Source organism: Hylobates moloch, unplaced genomic scaffold (genome assembly GCF_009828535.3).
Source record: "Hylobates moloch isolate HMO894 unplaced genomic scaffold, HMol_V3 SCAFFOLD_13, whole genome shotgun sequence".
NCBI lineage: Eukaryota > Metazoa > Chordata > Mammalia > Primates > Hylobatidae > Hylobates > Hylobates moloch.
This window is the reverse complement of record NW_026652288.1, coordinates 27,986,557-28,005,328: the sequence shown is the minus strand read 5'-3', so window position 1 is coordinate 28,005,328 and position 18,772 is coordinate 27,986,557. Positions and strand designations below refer to the sequence as shown.

The 18,772-nt window shown below is 43.2% G+C and overlaps 1 protein-coding gene across 10 annotated transcripts in view; it reads right to left on the bottom strand.

Moving 5' to 3' along the window:
- The window catches only part of BABAM2 (BRISC and BRCA1 A complex member 2), a 576,872-nt gene that overhangs the window by 46,987 nt on the left and 511,113 nt on the right, over nt 1–18,772 (bottom strand). The window lies entirely within an intron of this gene.

The window sequence follows — 18,772 nt, the reverse complement described above, 5'->3', positions numbered from 1 at the left end:
ATTTTGACAACTGCTTCCTATTTCCTTCTTCCCATATACAGAGACTAAATCTTGGTTGGCTCTTCATCTACAGAGGGGATGGTCTGCACTTGTTTAGTAGAATTTCAGTAACCATTTCTTTCTTCTCTTTTTAAAAAATTTTTTAATTTTTAATTTTTTATTTTTAGAGATGAGGGTCTTGCCATGTTGTCCAGGCTGGTCTCAAACTGCTGGCCTCAGGTGATCCTCCCTTCTTGGCCTACCAAAGTGTTGGGATTACAGGCATGAGCCACTACACTCGGTCTCAATAACTATTTCTGAAGCATTACTTTCTTCAAGAACTTGCGGAAACAAGTCACACCAAATGCTTCTTAATTCTGCACAAACCAGGCAGTTCACAGGATGCATTCACAAGGCTCTGAAGTCCTGGGGGAAGGGAGGAAGAATTAAGCTCTGCACCAGTTGCCTCACTCTGGACAGTCATTGCAGTGATGGGTTCCACGGGTTACAGTCCCAGAGCTTGTGGTGCTCTCCAGACAACAGCCAACCATGCAGCTTTGGGGGAAAGCCGAATGCACTGATAAACTATGCTGCCTCTCTGTGAACTCTGGTGAGGTTCAAGTAGTGGCTGCAGTTCTACCTTCCCAAGCAAACACGCTCATCTGCCCCCAAATGCTCATCTTTTCACTAGAAGACGACTCTAGTAAGGTGGTATCTCAGTTCGTAAGACTTTCTAGAGATTTCTCACTTCTCCAAACACCTCAACAATGGAAAAATGAATAGCTAAAAGAAATGCCACACCATGCATCTGATTCCCAGGATAGCCTATCAGACACTGAACATTTCAGGCACAGTTCAACGAGTTTGATTATATGATTTCTCCAGGAAAAAAAAAAAGGAATTATGGCAAAATGAGGACAAGGAACATTAACGGCAAGTAGTCACAAGTCGCAGTCTAGCACAGAGGAAGAATAGAATAAACACAACCAGGGTTAGGAGAGCTGAAAGAATCCCAGTCTGGCCATTCAGTGTAGGAACAAAAAGCTCCGTACATGCCAGCTGTCACTTAAGCTATCACCATATAGTAAGTGATATTCACTCCCAATCTTGGTAGCGGTGGCAGACAGTTGTGGTTTCCTACCTAACAGTTCTTCTTTCTTACGGGCAGAGCCTTCCTCTCACCCGAGAGTCTGACAGTGCTGGATATCACTCAGCCTTCAATAAACCAAGACATGGAAATGTGACTCAGTCCTGCCAATAGCCCCTGAAGGGAAGTGGGCTATGGGTCTTTTGAGAAATATTTTCCTCTCTGATTAAACACACGTGTAAGGAGAAGCCCCCATCTCATTCTTGCCTTATAGCTGATCATCATGTGAGGTCTTGAGGCTTGGAGTTGAGGTGCCCATCTTGTGACCATGAGGGAAAGTCAGCCTGTCATCATTGTGTGGCTGGATTCATCATCCCTGAACTACCCAGCTCTGGATTTCTTGTTATGTGAGATGATCTTTACTATTAAACCTCTTATAATCGGGTCTTCTGACACTTGCAGTCAAAGGCATCTAAGGAAACGTTATTTTCTGAAGCTTCTGTTCAAGAAGGCAAGATAACTGTATAATCTATTTACATATAATTGTATAATCTATTTCAGAAATATTTCCAGCAAGCATGGTTAAGAAAGCATTCAAGGCATATAAATAGGAAAGTTTTAGTTATCTGGAAAGTTCAGTTTTGCGGGACAGTTCGATCCTTGAAAATGCCAAACAAATGAGGGGTTAACCATAATTGCTTCCCTGGGAGTCACATCATCAAATATTTTCATCATTATTCACAAGTTGGCCATTATTTCATTTCTTCAAGCCTTCCAAACTATATATTTCTGTGCTTTCCCCCATATCTTGGGTCAGCAGGGAAGATACTAATAGATTCGCTTTGTGGTAGTTATGGTTATATTCCCATTTCCAGTCCTCTCAGGACACTCCAATTCCTCGAAGCCTCGTTAGGAAACTTTTAACCCCTTGTTGAATTGCTGTAAAGTCACTCTCTGGTGAGGATTCCATTTGAGGCTGATTCTTCCTGAGAGCAATCTGTACACTTTTCATTCCCAGGCTATCCCCACAATGTGGGAAGACTGCCATGTATTTACCGACCAACCCCGATCTTACTGCCTACACACTAAACCTTTGAGATATGTGGATTCCAACCACTGGAAAATTAACACTACATATCCAAAATATTCACCTACAAGAAATATAAAAGTAACATTTTCCAATTCAGAAGTATCTATTTAAGGTATCTCCATTTATTATCACTACCTTTCATTTAAGTGACAAGAAAGACTAAATATTAACCAGATTTTGTTAAATGTGTTCTACTTTTTCACTGGTTTAAGCTGGTTGTGATATCATCATGTAAACAAATTGTCTTTGTTTTTTTTTTTTTTTTTTTTTAGAAGGATTTTCACTCTTGTTGCCCAGGCTGGAGTGCAGTGGTGCGATCTCGGCTCACTGCAACCTCCACCTCCCAGATTCAAGTGATTCTCCTGCCTCAGCCTCCCGAGTAGCTAGGATTACAGGCGTCCACCACCATGCCTGCCTAATTTTTTGTATTTTGAGACTGGGTTTCACCATGTTGCCCGGGCTGGTCTTGAACTCCTGACCTCAGGTGACCCATCCACCTCGGCCTCCCAAAGTGCTGGGATTATAGATGTGAACCACCATGCCCGGCCTATCTTTAAAGTTTCAATATTATTAAACTGAAGCTTGAAGTTTCTTAGATTTTTTCACATATGCTAAAAAATCCTATTATGGAAAGAGACAGCATGGTATGCCCTTGAGGTCAGATAAAGTGAGTTCAAATATTGGCTACACCATTAATTAGTGATGATATCATAGGCAAAATATTTCACCTCTTTGAATCCTGATTTTCTCATCTGTAAAATGTGGATAATAATTTCTATCTCATAGTGTTTGTTGAAAGAACTAAATAAAAACTGAACAGTTACTCAGTATGTGTTCATTTCTTTTCCCTACCACCCTTTCTTTAAGTGGTTTTTTTCTTCTGTCTAGCTTTATACACTGTTCTGTATATGTGAAATTTCTGATAACTGTAGCATACGTTTCAGGTTCTTTTTTTTTTTTGAGACGGAGTCTTGCTCTGTCGCCCAGGCTGGAGTACAGTGGCGCGATCTCGGCTCACTGCAAGCTCCGCCTCCCAGGTTCACGCCGTTCTCCTGCCTCAGCCTCTCCAAGTAGCTGGGACTACAGGCGCCCGCCACCACGCCCAGCTAATTTTTTGTATTTTTAGTAGAGACAGGGTTTCACCGTGGTCTCGATCTCCTGACCTCGTGATCCGCCCGCCTCGGCCTCCCAAAGTGCTGGGATTACAAGCGTGAGCCACCGCGCCCGGCCCCAGGTTCTTAAATTTTAACTATTTTGATGAAAATCTTTCTAAACTTCATGTCTCAGTAAATATGATATACTGAAAATAAATTAGCCTTTTTTGGATGACAGAGAACACATTAACAAGTTAAACACAGTGGCCCAAGTGTTAAGGAAGATTTAGCTTTTACTATTTCACAAATGCCTCCTACCTAAGAGCCCGCATTCCCTAAACCTCATTTCTGGAAATGCACCTCGAGTGATTTTAATTCGCCTCCTCAAGTAGGAATCACTGCAGAGAACCATGAAGTCCTTAAGCGCAGGGGCTGTGAATTAGTTATTTTAGTATTTCTAGCACTTAGTACAGCGCATGACACATGAGAAACACTCAGTAAAGGCTCATATAAAGCACATGCAAATTAAAACCTCAATGAACTTCCACTTCATGCCCATTTGATTGACACACATTTTAAAACTGGAAAATACCCAAGTGTTGTCAAGGCTGTGGAACATTGGGAATTCCCATTCCCTGATGATGATGATGATATAAACTGCTAAACCCTTGTACAGTAAAAGTGAAGGTGTATGTACTCCACAACACAGCAATTCCACTCCTAAGAAACTACCGCATGTGTGTAAAAAGATCGCAGGAGAAGGCCTGATGTAGCCCCACTTGTGATAACAAAACCTGGAAACATCTTAAATGTCCATCAACAGGAGACTGGATAAATACATTGTGCCTATTCTTTCACAGGAATACCTTACAGCAGTTTAAATGAGTGAGCTAGGGCTACACGTGTCAACCTAGATGAATCTCAAGGACCAAATATTCAGTGAAAAAAGCAAGCTGCAGATGAACACTGTTCAGTATATACTTACAAGGATCAAAAACGTGCACACATTACATACTATTTAGGAATGTCTATGTAATTAAAGTATAAAAACATGCATGGGAAAGATATACACCAAATTAAGGGTAGTGGTTACCTCTGTGGGTGGGGAAAAGGGAGTGAGTGAAGGATGGGGGTGCATTTTGGAGAGGCACTCAGGGGGCTTCAACTGAACTGACAGTGTGCTATTTTCCTTTCCTCTCCTTTCCTTTCTCCTATTCCTTTCTCCTTTCCTTTCTTGTTTTCTTTTTTGAGACAGACTCTCTCCGTCACACAAGGTGGAGTGCAGCAGCATGATCTCGGCTCTCTGCAACCTCCGCCTTCCAGGTTCAAGCCATTCTCCTGCCTCAGACTCCTGAGTAGCTGGGACTACAGGTGTGTGCCACCATGCCCAGCTAATTTTTGTATTTTTTTTTTTTTTTTTTTTGAGACGGAGTCTTTCTCTGTCCCCCAGGCTGGAGTGCAGTGGCGCGATCTCGGCTCACCGCAACCTCCACCTCCTGGGTTCACGCCATTCTCCTGCCTCAGCCTCCCGAGTAGCTGGGAATACAGGCGCCCGCCAACACGCCCGGCTAATTTTTTGTGTTTTTAGTAGAGACGGGGTTTCACCGTGTTAGCCGGGATGGTCTCGATCTCCTGACCTCGTGATCCGCCCGCCTCAGCCTCCCAAAGTGCTGGGATTACAGGCTTAAGCCACCGCGCCCGGCTAATTTTTGTATTTTTTTGTAGAGATGGGGTTTCACCATGTTGGCCAGGCTGGTCTTGAACTTCTGACCTCAAGTGATCTGCCTGCCTTGGCCTCCCAAAGTGTTGGGATTACAGGCATGAGCCACTGTGCCTGGCCTGACAGTGTACTATTTCTTTTTTAAAAAACTCAGAAGCAATTACAGCAAATTATGAAGATTTGATTAAGGTGGGTACGTGGGTATTTGTTTTCATAGTCTTTATACACGTGTGTATGCTTTAAATATTTATAATTTTAAAAAGTTTAAAAGAGCAACACTAATATTCACAGAAGCAGAAATCAGTATGATTTCATTTATTTAAAGTTCAACAATAGAAAAAATAAATGATATTTTTATGGATATTTTTATGGATATTTTAGGTGGTAAAGCTATTGAGAAAATCAAGGGGGCAATTAACATAAAATTCAGGGTAGTGGTTCCTTCTGGGAGAGACACCCACAGGACGTCTATGATACTGGCACTATTCTATTTCTTAAGTTGAGTAGTGTTTATGAATCTTTAAAGTGTGTGGATATGTTTTACATAATCGTGTGTGTGTGTGCGTGTGTATAAACAGATAAATATTACTTTAAAAATGGGGGCATTTATTAAAAAAACTAAGAGGGTCAGGAAAACTGAATAGTCTTCAGAAAACAACAACAACAACAACAACAAAAAACAACCCACAGTGGGTAGAGTGCCAGGAAGAATGAGGGTGTCCATGCCCTTGAGCTCATGGTCTGGAAAAGGAGACCTGGCAAGGTCAAGAAGCAACTTCAGTTGAGCATGCTAAGACAATGGCAGAGGCACACACGCAGTATCATGCAGGGAGAAGGGCAGCTGCCTGAGGTTACAGCTCTGCAGAAAAGATGAACTTTGAGTTGGTTCTAGAAGGTTACAAGTTGAATCAGAATTGGAGACTGGGGAATATTTCATAGAAAGGAAAAGACTCAATAAAGCATTTGAGATTTGTAAACATAATTCTCCACTTTTTATTTTGCTCTTTTGGTATCTCATATTCGATTTACAAAAGCCATAATCTATCCCAGCATTTTGGGAGGCTGAGGTGGGTGGATCACCTGAGGTCAGGAGTTTGAGACCAGCCTGACGAACATGGTAAAACCCTGTCTGTCCTAAAAATACAAAAATTAGCCTGGCTTGGTGGTGGGTGCCTGAAATCCTAGCTACTCGGGAGGCTGAGGCATGAGAATTGCTTGAACCTGGGAGGGGGAGGTTGCAATGAGGTGAGATCACGCCATTGCACTCCAGCCTGGGTGACAGAGCGAGACTGTCTCAAAAAAAAAAAAAAAAAAAAAAGAAAGAAAGAAAAGCCATAACCTGTCCTATCTTACCAATGTTTCCCACTACTCTCCTGCCCTTTGTATCTGTGAAGAGAAATAGGTGACACAAAGATGAAGGAAGCAGACACTGGTGTCAGGAAGCTCACAGGCCAAGTCCTTCTCCCTGTCTGGAGGGCACCCCTTGCTTTTCTGGGTTTATCTGGTTTTATTCCCATCAAAGTTCAGATGATCAGAAATACCTCTTTTCTAGAACTCTGCATGCTTCCAACCTGTGCTCCCAAGCAGGGCTCACTCAGGGTGAGTCCTCATGAGGGCAAAGCATGCCAGGATGAAGGGGTCCCCAAAGTAGGAACCCCTCCTGTCCCAAGTGCTTCTCTGTCCCTCTGCTTCATCCACTCCCTCATCCATCACACACTGAGTGAGTAGATTCTCTGTTCCAGGCTGCCTGCTGGAACTGAGGGTCCACATTTCCTGGAGAGGGGCCGGGTGTGAACTCTGCACCTCCTGCCTGCTATGCCATCTGGGTTCTGTGCCCTCTGGATATACTGCCTACTTGGATCCCGGCCCCTTTGCTGCTCTGACACTCTCATTTCCTTGGGCCTGGCTCTGTGTTCATTCCCTTCAACCTGTCATTGCTTCCAACTCTGTGATGCAGTACAAGCCCCGCCTTCTTCCAGGAAGCCTTCCTTGCATGCTCCATCGCTCAGTGATTTCTCCAGCCTCCATGTCCACATAATCCACTTCTCAGGGGGATTGTTGACAGTTTCAGTGTACTTATCTTTATGTTAGATCCCTACATGTGTGCCACTGGGTTAGACACACCGTAGGTTGTGGACACATATTTAGTGACCAACTGGCATTGATTAGTGAGGAAATGGGGACCGCACTAGACATGTACAAAGAAACATGCTTTTATGAGATGCAGAAAGAAATTGAGCAAGAGAGAACACCATAAATAGCATTTAGTACTGTTTTAACTTCTATTTTTAAAAGAATTGAGTCACAATAAATAAACTCCTGGCCTGGGAGGATTAAAAAAGAAATCTGGTTAAATTAAGGAAGAGTTTGATTAAAAGAATCCTTAAATAAATTACAATATATTCAAATGCAAAATCCTTAGCAATTAAAAATTGGGCAAAGTCTTTAAAAAGTCATAAGCTTTTAATTTCAAAGAATTCATAGACAATGTACCAAATGTAAATGATTAGAAGAAAAAGGACAAATGAGGTGTCTGTGGTTAAAGTAAAGGGTCAGTTTAAACTCCTGTCTTGAAAAATTAGAACAAAGCAGTTAGATACAAATTTGGGAATACAGTGACTACCCCAATGCGAAGTATGACTAATGTGGCTTTAGGAAGAAAAAAAGAAGTTCCTCAAATGAATCTAACCTTTTTCCCTAAAAGATCTAGTTATGACCTTTATATTCTAGAGATAACAACATGTATCCAAACTGACAAACATTCCCTGAGCACATACCATGGCTGGCTCTAGGGAAACCTAGCTGAGTAAGGCCAAGTCCTCCCCACAGTGTCAGCATGCCCTCAACTCACTGTTCTCAGGAAAGGAGACGAGGACGAAGGTTATAACAGAGGTGTCAACCACCATGCGGTATGGGTGCACAGATACTCCACCGAAGGGCTTCTAGGAGGCTTATTAGATGAGATTGCTCTGAGCAGGGCCTTGAAAAACAACTAGAATTTGGACAGGCAGTGGCAGTGGGAGGACTATGACTGGGAAGGGAGGGAGAGATGCAAGAGAATCCAGGCAGAGGGAAAAGTATTAAGCAGTCACTGTAGAGGCCCAGCGAGGGAATGCGGGGGATCTGGGTAGACGGAATACAGGCTGGAGGACAGAAGCTGGAGCAGAGGGGCTCTGGATAAAGCTGTCAAACTGTGGAGTGTTCTGAACACATAGAGAAGGACTGTGAACGTCTTTCTATGAGCAGTGTTACCCTTGAACATTTCTAGGGAAAAAAGCCCACACCACTCATTCCAGTGTGGCAGACACTTTCCTATAATGCCCCCAGCGTGGTACAATCCTCTAGAATGGAGAATGCTTTGGAAAGTATCATGTACAAATCAAAAATAAGGCCGGGCGTGGTGGCTCACGCCTGTAATCCCAACACTTTGGGAGGCCGAGGTGGGTGGATCACGAGATCAGGAGTTCGAGACCACCCTGGCCAACATGGTGAAACCCCGTCTCTAATAAAAATACAAAAATTAGCTGGGTGTGGTGGTGCCTGCCTGTAATCCCAGCTACTCAGGACGCTGAGGCAGGAGAATTGCTTGAACCCAGGAGGCAGAGGTTGGCAGTGAGCCGAGATTGTACCGCTGCACTCCAGCCTGGGTGACAGAATGAGACTCTGTCTCAAAAAAAAAAAAGTTATTATTCATTAGTAGAAGGGGGTGACTATTTACTTCTCAGTATAGGAACCAATTCCTCTCTACAAAACATCTCTTAAGACTTATCAGCCAGTGTGGTGGCTCATGCCTGTAATCCTAGCACTTTGGGAGCCTAGGCGGGAGGATCGCTTGAGCCCAGGAGTTTGAGATAAGCCTGGGCAACACAGCAAGATCCCGTTTCTATTAAAAAAAAAAAAGACTTATTTGCATGTCTCTTACGTTCAAGGGAGACGCTGAGTGGAAGGCTTGATAATGGACTTACTATGTGAAAAATCCAGAGAGTCAGGCCTGAAGTTTGGGATTGGGTGTAAGGCTGGCACAGGACACAGTTTAAATCAAATATCTGGCAGAAGGATTACATGTTTCCTTATAAGACTCGGTTAGAAGCACTGGTCACCATGTCATTCCCCCATGCAGAAACCTTCATTAACCTATTTTTATTTCTACATTATCCTTTCCAAGCAGTTTCCATGCTGGATTTATACTGTGCAGGGATATTAGAATTATAGGACAATGTCTGACCCACTAGAATGTGTGGAATGGGGATATTTTCCCCAGAAATGTTAAAAATCAGCCACTCAGTCTGCGAGATGGGTGGGGAACAGCTTATCTGGGTGAAGCTGAGTGTTGAGTGAGGAAGGCATGTGTACTCGAGGTGGGCAAGCTTTGGCAGGTGAACTGACCTCTGTGCGCCTCTTTTCCCATTCCTAAGACTGGAAAAATCTTTAAGCTCAGGGTTGAAATGAAGCAGGTAAAGCACGCCATAGAGTCTTGCACACAGAAAGTGCTTGATAAATAAAGGCTGCAACCTAAAGGAATGTAAGGATGGGAGGGATGGTATACTGGGAAGAAAACGGTGTTTGGAATTTGACAGATCTGGGCTTGATTCCTCCTTTCCCAGTTGCTACCTGGGTGACCTCAGGCAACTGACTATACTCTCTAAGTCTAGGTTTGCTCATCTTTAAAATGGGATAATACCTACCTTGCAAGGCTGCTGGATGGTTTACATGATATAATGAATATACGTGCAGAATACTTGGCACATAGCAGGTCTTCATAAATGACACCTATTATTACTCACTTTTCTCTTAGAAGCAATTAAAACAAACAAACAAACTTGAGTCTATATAATTTCTTTTCCTAGCCTGATTTCCAGCTGAGAAAATACAAACCAAGCTTTCAAAACAACTTTCAAAACAAGTTGAAAACTAAGCTTTCAACTCAGTTTTGTCCACCTATTTATTTGAGGTAAATTCAGAGTCCTTTGGAACTCTTCACTTTTAATTCTACAATCTTCTTCCATCAAATAAAAAATCATAGCTCTAGAGGATCTATGGTCAAATGGGGCCCTGCAGCCAAACTGGACCACAGATGAGAAAAAGATCTGAACAGAGAGGAAGCCTGATGAAACCTCAGTCAGACAGTTTTTCTCTTGTGCTTTGATCATGCAGTATTCTCCCCATTCTCACTGGTGCTTTCTTTAAGATAAAGGCTCTTTCTTTTTTTGCTAACCAATTTATTTGTGAGTGGTTTTGTTTTTTTTTTGTTTTTTTTTAAAAAGACCTGCAATATAAAATCAATCTTTGCATATTTAGGATTACCTCTTTGGCCTGTGAATTGTCCAGGTTTTTGTTTTGTTTTGTTGTTACTGCTTTCTGACTAGCTCCTTGGTCATTACTTCTTCTATGAGCATGGGTGGGACAGGCAGCAGGGGAATGGAAATTAATGTTCCTCTTTGATAGCAATTCTGATTAGAAATTTCATTTGAGATAAAGGTATGATTGCTGCCTAAAATACTGTTTTTAAATTGTCATATTATTCTGAAAGTTAACTAACTCAAAGAGAATAAACTGTGCAAACATAAGGTGATCACGTTGAGGCAAGCCCTTGACTTGAGTGAGTTGCCTGACTTGTACATCCAAATTTAAAGGAATAAGACACTTTTCAATCAAAGGTATTGAATCATTGTTAATCCTAAGAAAAGCATGCATATTCACACTCAGTAAACCATTTCTGACAGCCGTGCTTTCCAGATAACTGGGGTTTGTTTTTGAAAGCTCTAAAACTTTTATTTTTCATTGTTTTTGATAAAAATCTCTATAAAATGGACCTTACGTTTACTTCTCCCCTATCCCTTTCTAAATGACTCAAAGTCAAATTTAAGAATATCAATACTGATAGTGGGCCATACAATTGTGACATCAAGGCCTAATCAGACATGCCAGTCCCTAAGCTAAGTGTGGCCTGTATCTGCAGTTTCCTGGTTCCCTCCACACCTACCTCCTGGGCCCAGGCTATTAGGTTACTCTTCTTGTATTCTTATAACGTCAGTGTATCTATGTACCACAGACCTTCTCTGGGTAGTTAAACTGCAAGAGACTTGAAACTAACTAACAAATACACAAACAAACAAAACACAGAATGTTCCAAGGGACTTGGGAAGAGCCACCAAGTTTACTAGAAGGTGAGAGTCAGGCCTGAGAGTGAAATACAGAGAAGTGGTCACCCTCTTGAGTTACTTCCTCTTGGCTACCTTTTGACAAGTGTACTTACAGGGTGTACTGTAGCTAGGTGAGACATTTACTTAAAAATCTGAGTCTCGTCACAACAGAGGACATACTTGCTAAAGCACAGTTCAGAAAGGAGCCCAGGAGATCAATTCTCCATTTTACAAATGAGATTATGCTATAGAGTGGTGAACTGTCTCAACTGCTTCAGCAGCTGCAGAGAGAAGCCCAGGGTCTTGACTCCAAGTCCAGTGAGGTACAGACACAGTACAAGGCCACTGTATTTAACACAGTACATCTCCCTGCAGGAACACAGTAACTGCCACTACAATAGCTGTACGACTTTGGGTTACTGATCCATCCATGCTTGAAAGATCTCTTACTACAGATAATAGCCAGGCATGGGGTTTTTTGTTTTGTTTTCATTCTAATAAATACTTTGTTTCTTTTTTTTTTGGGGGGGGGGGGACGGAGTCTTGCTCTGCTGCCCGGGCTGGAATGTAGTGGTGTGATCTCGGCTCACTGCAACCTCTGCCTCCTGGGTTCAAGCGATTCTCCTGCCTCAGCCTCCCGAGTAGCTGACATTACAGGTGCCCACCACCACGCCCAGCTAATTTTTTGTATTTTTAGTAGAGATGGGGTTTCACCATGTTGGCGAGGCTGGTCTTGAACTCCTGACCTCGTGATTTGCCCACCTTGGCCTCCCAAAGTACTGGGATTACAGGCATGAGCCACCGTGCCCGGCTATAAATACCTTCTTAATGCTAAGAAAAAGGAGGAAAATCAGCATTTATTGAATACCTACAATATGTTGAATGCATTCTGCCATATGATTCCCCCTCGCCCTTTTCTACTAGGAGTAAGCCTGCCTTTGGGCAAGCCAGAGAACTTGAAGCTGTGAGGAGATGGGGCCAGGATTCGACCCTGCCTGCTGTGTCTGGAGCCCATGCTCTATCTACAAGTGCTATAAATGTGATTTACCGCTTGTTTCTGACACTGTGGAAAGAGCTTCTGCTTGGGCATTTTGGCTGATCTACCATTTCAGCCAGGGGTTGCTATAGGCAAGCACATCTCTGGCTATTGATCAAGAAAGCACAAAAGTCTGAGAGACTGATAAACACAGTCGTTTTGGACCGGAGGAGGAGTATGATGTCTGTCTTTCAGACCAAGTTAAGCTCAAGGGCATGATGATCTCAGACTTTTAAGAATTTTTATTTTTGATGTTTCCATGTCCTTGTTTTCTTCCTTTTGGCTGGGAAAACATCTTACAGTTATATCTACGGGGTTTTAATGGCATCTGACTGTTGTTCACTTCTGTTCTTCTCCCATGGTTTCCATAACACTATATTGATCTGCTACTTTTCTTCCTTTTAAATTTTTTACTGCCTCTTTTTCTCCATCTGCTTAACACACTCTCACTCCCAAAGCTCAGCTGAGGGACCTGTTAAGCCTGAAGGCTTGGCACTTCAGCGCTTCTTTTTCAGAAAGTCTCATCTGTCAGTAACCTTTGAAGACTTCAAAATCTCCGTATCCTTCCCTGACTGCTCACCTCTGCTCCAGTCTGATAATTTCAGAGGCCTGGAGGATGTCCTCATATCAACTTTATGGGTCAAATGTGTATTGTCTCATTTCTATCTTCAAGATGGGCATACCACCCCATTCACAGACAAGAACACTGAAACTCAAGAACACAAAGTAGCTTGTTTAGAATTAGTTAGGTGACAGAGCTGGCCTTGAATTCAAGTTTTCAGATGTTAAATCCAGTGGCTCTGATGCCACTAGAATGTTCTGGTACTAACTGGGGAAGAATTATACTACAAGTCCAGAATAAAAGTTACAACCTGCTCCCCATTCACCATCAGATTGGGTCTAATATTCTGCCAAATGCAAAACCTTTGAGTCACTTTGAGTACTCTTCATTCTGCTGCTTCCATCTCTGGAAAGGCTCCCATTCTGAAGAGGACAGGACAATATCCTGCTGGGTGGAGACTGGTGGGGCTGGGGGTGTCACATTTACTTCCACTGTGGATAAACAGAATGGGAATGTATATTTTTAAAAGTATTGACCTACTTCACACAGCAAAATATACTTTTGGTTAATCCTAAATACCAATCAAATCACACCAATTCAGTAAGCTTTGTCTGCCTCCAGGAATTGTCCTTCTATCTGTCCTACACATGGAGGCCAGTTTAATTACCTTAATTGTGCCCCTTGTCCTCATCCATAGGGACTAGCCCAGGTCTCTCGGATAAAAATACAATCCTTGAATGCCGGTGGGGGCAGCCCATAGGAGGCCTAGGTAGCCTTTCCTTCTAAGGTGTGGTATAGCCCATCAAGCTCAAGTTAAAAGACTAGGGATTGAATAAAGAAGTTGAAGTTCATATACACAGAGCATTTAAGGACAGATGAAAAAAATCAGATTAGAAATAAAAGAGAAAGGAAAGTTCCAAAGGGCTTCAAAATAAAGTACCTTAACCCTGGTCACACTGCAGCAGAGTCTGATGTGGACTCAACAGCTAACCCCTTCTCATTCAGCCTGCCTGCTGCTCTTACAATAAAATAGCTGCTCTCACTGCCCCCCCCCGCCTTACTCATGACCCCTCACCAACACTCTGTGATGGAAATCTCTTTGTTTCTGGAGGCCAAATGGCTCATTCTAGATAAATTATTATTGGTTCCATGGAAAAACAGGTTTGGTTCATTACACGTTCAACTTGCTAAGTCACCGCTTGACCTTAGCTCAGAAAAACCTTAGCTCATAGAAGTGAAATCTGCAAAGTAGTGCCTGAGTAGGCACCAGCACAGATCAGGAGGAGGGATGTTTGAACCCCAGATCTAGAGGAATATTTTACTAAGGAGTGTCATATTTTTATATGCACACACATCTGTATCTAACTATATCTGTGTATGTGTGTATGTATTTGGTTTAAAGAGCAGAGCAGTTTAAGACTTGTACAAAAAGAGAGTTGTTTGTCTGAAACTCAAAGAAGGTGACCATGAGCATTCTTGACCATGGGACTCTAGACCACTGAGAGTTAGAGCAACTTTTAGCATGTTAAAGAATGACCTGTGGGATTTTTAAATACTTAAAAATCAGTTATGAGGCTGGGCACAGTGGCTGACACCTGTAATCCCAGCACTTTGGGAGGCTAAAGCAGGAGGGTTGCTTGAGCCCAGGGGATTTGAGGCTCACCTAGGCAACATGGCAAGATCCCATCTCTACAAAAAATAATAATAAAAAAAATGTGCTCAGTGTAGTGGCCTGTACCTGTAGTCCCAGCTACTTGAGAGGCTGAGATGGGAGGATTGCTTGAGCCCAGGAGGTCATGGCTGCAGTGAGCTGTGTTCAAACCATTGCATTCTAGCCTGGGCAAGAGATCAAGACTCCGTCTCAAAAAGAAAAAAATTAGTTATGACTTGATATGAGAGTAGGACCAAATGCATTCTATAAGTCAAATAAGAGAAGGTATGTGAGTTTTTACATTTACTTAAAAAGCCTCTGCCGGGCATGGTGGCTCATGCCTGTAATCCCAGCACTTTGGGAGAGGCCAAGGCAGGCAGATCACCTGCGGTTAGGAGTTTGAGATCAGCCTAACCAACATGGAGAAGCCCCATCTCTACTAAAAATACAAAATTAGCCAGGCGTGGTGGCGCATGTCTGTAAATCCCAGCTACTCGGGAGGCTGAGGCAGGAGAATTGCTTGAATCTGGGAGGCAGAGGTAGAGGTGAGCTGAGATCGTGCCATTGCACTCTAGCCTGGGCAACAAGAGTGAAACTCCGGCTCAAAAAAAAAAAAAAAAGCCTTTGAGTTGCCCTGTCTGCACTAACCCTTATGGTAAGGGGTAAGGAGTTTGAATATAGAAGTTGGGGATTTCGAGATGAAGCAAAAATGAACTCTGCCTCAGAGGGCTCATAATTTGGGAAAGTCAGTAAACAAAATAACACCAATATAGTACGAGAAGTGCTAAAACAGGAGGCTGCACGAAAGGCTGCTGGGGTTCGGAGGAAGGACTGACTGGCTCCTACTCAGGCTTTATTTTGTTTCATACTATGCCATTTTTATTTAGGAGATAATCAAAGTGGAGATAACAAAAAGCAGCTCGCAAGATGGATGGCCCTGCTTTACTGATGTGCATCACTGCTGAACTGCCTGGAGGTTTCCGGCTGATCAAACCTGAGGTCCAAAACTCTACGTTTCACCTCCCAAGCCGCCTATTCACCTGGTGGTGGCAGAGAAAGCAAAAGGCAAACTCCTTAGTGGCTCCAAGGGGCCACTCAGGCAGTGGAACCTCTTTGCTCAGAGGAAGCTGAACTCCATACCAAGGATTTCCAACCTCTCTTCCACTGGCTCCTTCTCGTCATGCTGAAGATTCTCTCATCCTGTAAAGTAGCCTCTTGACTATCACCCCTATTAGCTATTGCCCATTTACTCTTCTTTTAATTCCCCAAATTCTCAAAAGAGGATGGGCTCACCTTCACTATGAATGAATTCTGTGGCCCATTCACACCTGGCTTCCACCTACTCTAAAGCATGGGTATTTCTTTTTCTACACCATCAATGGGCACCATCATTACCGAAGCAAATGCTTTTCATGCTCCTCTCCCTTGTCACCTGCACCTCCCCAGATCCGGTCCTCTGCTGCCTTCGTGGTGCCCTCTCTCCTGGTTCTCATCTCACCCCTCTGCTGCTGATTGGTCTCCATCAGGAATCTTCTGCCCATCGCCAGCCGCTGGCCTTTCCCAGATCTGTTTTCAGTCCCCTCATATCACAGATTCATCCTATGGGAATTCCACCAGCTCTGTGGCTTCCACTGCCACCACTATGTGGGTCATGAAACTTTAGTCTCACAATTTTGGCTGCTTACTGAATATCTCCATCTGCTTATCACATAAACACCTCAAACTCAATATATTCAAACTCACTCACTTCCCTCCAGATTCTCGTACTCTTTTAAAATTTCCACTCTTTCCTTAGCTACCCTAGCTAGGAATTATACAGTAATCTGCAATTCCTCCCTCTCCCTCACCTCCAAAATCCGAGTGTTCACCAAGTCCTTTTGATTCTACTCTGAAGTATTTCTAGAATCTCTTCTTTCCTCTTCCTCCCTATTCCCACTGTTTCAGTACCTCATATTATCTTTCCTGAACCAGTTTCCCAAGTGGTTTATCAAACCCCAGCTTCTTCCCACTTGAATTCATCCTCCCCTCTGCCATTGGACTTACAATATAATGGAGATAATGCCACATCCCTGTTCAAAATACTCCCAAAGCTCTCCATCAGTAATAGGATATATTTTGAACAATGTACATAAAAGGGTCTTTATAACTAGGTGCATTTCTTTCCTGTCTCATCTCCTCATTACTTCCTTAACTCCCTTATCCTAAAAATCAGATTTTAGGCTGGGCGCAGTGGCTCATGCCTGTAATCCCAGCACTTTGGGAGGCCAAGGCGGGCGGATCACCTGAGGTCGGGAGTTGGAGACCAGCCTGATTAACATGGAGAAACCCCGTCTCTACTAAAAATACAAAATTAGTTGGGCGTGGTGGCACATGCCTGTAATCCCAGCTACTTGGGAGGTGGAGGCAGGAGAATCGCTTGAACTCAGAAGACAGAGGTTGCGGTGAGCTGATATCGCGCCATTGCACTCCAGCCTGGGCAACAAGAGCGAAACTGTCTCAAAAAAAAAAAAAAAAAAATCAGATTTTATGAATTATTCCCAATATTTGGAATGGATTGCATCAGCCCACGAATACACTGTTCTCTCTGCCTTGGACATCCTTTGCTCTTTATCTACCTAGCAGATTTCTAATTGCACTTCAAGACTGAGCTCTAGGACATATGTGTAAAACCCCTCTGAGGGGGTTTCTATGCAGGTATTATGGCATTTTCCACGCAGTGTTTGCATGCCTGTCTCCCTTACCCGAGTACCAACTCCTTAGTGTAGCTATCTATTTCTGTGACCACACGGCTTAACCCAGGGGTTGGTCCATGGTAGATACTCAAATGTTTGCTGAGTTGACTTGAAAGTACACAAGGCTTTTCTCCTTAACAACAGGACCAGACTTTTAACCTCTGCATGCCTGAACGCTCTTAGTAATAGTGCTACAGACATAGCAGGTGAGGAACAAAATAGTCCTCTGGTTACGTAGGCAACCGCGAAGCACCCGAAGTGGTTAAAAGCAGCTGTGAAAGGGCAGGCATGGGGCAGGGTACTCTTGCTTTTCATTATACATCTTTGTGAAGTATTTGCTTTTGCAACCATGTCCATGTTTCTCTGGCAAATATAATAAACAAAATTCTTTGTTGGTTATGAATAATCTATTGATATGTCTACAAACCACAAGGGACCACTTTCCGTATATTCAAAAGGAAGCTATGGGCCGGGCATGGTGGCTCACGTCTGTAATCCCAGCACTTTGGGAGGATGAGGCGGGAGGATCACTTGAGGTCAGGAGTTTGAGACCAGCCTGGCCAACATGGTGAAACCTGTCTGCACTAAAAATGCAAAAATTAGCCAGGCGTGGTGGCGCATGCCTGTAGTCCCAGCTACTTGGGAAGCTGCGGCAGGAGAATCGCTTGAACCCAGGAGGCAGAGGTTGCAGTGAGCCAAGATCGCCCCACTGCACTCCAGCCTGGGTGATGGAGCCAGACTCTGTCTATAAATAAATAAATAAATGGACAGGTTACGTTCTGAGGGCTTAACTCCAAACAGGCTATGTCATCAGTGTGCGTCAGTGACGAGGGAGATATCCAAGCATGAGGCTGCACGGGGAGGGTCACTAGGCCGGCAGAGCCCTGCGCCTCAGAACAAAGCAATGGCCGTGCACAGAGAACATGCACTCACTGTGCCGTCTGCTAATGTGTAAAGATAATGCTCATCATCTGTATGTGTGTTTTGTGCAGAGTTTACTAAAAATATGAGAGTACTGTAGGAAAACATGATTTTATTCCTTCTAACCCCTAACATAGGTAAAGAGTGAAGGAGATGAAGCCTTCGCAAGCTATTTCTGCCAGCTTATGAAAACTGGAATTTTAATATTTTAGGCTGAAGATTTTCATATATACAAACACATATATGTACACATATTTGATTAAAGGAAGTGGGCCTTAGTGCTGGGGCATCTAAGTGTAGAAAGGGTGAGGCTGAGATTTCTATTGAGGACAACTTAGTACTTGGGTTGTGAGCCAAACATGAAGAAGGTGGGCACTGTGATGTGTACCAGCAGGCTGAATGGGCATGTTACCCAGCGTGGATCACAGATCGATTCTTTCAAAGGCCAGAGATGAAGATAAATCAGTCTTTGCTAAAAACATCCCACGGCTGCACGTTACAAAGGCATATTTTGCTTCAGTATGTAATTTCCTCACTACTTAACTATAAAAGTGTATCAGAATTGAATTCTAGGGCTTTTTCTAAATGAGAGCTGAGTCACAGGTATCTCGGTGCTGTGTCTGCAGACTAAAGTGGATGACTCACATCTGTAAAATTCTGAGAGAAAGTACCAACCGACCCCTTGCTTAGTCATCTTTTGCATGGATGCTGGGTTCATGAGCTCTGTAAACTATAATGAGCGATCTAGCCTTTTACC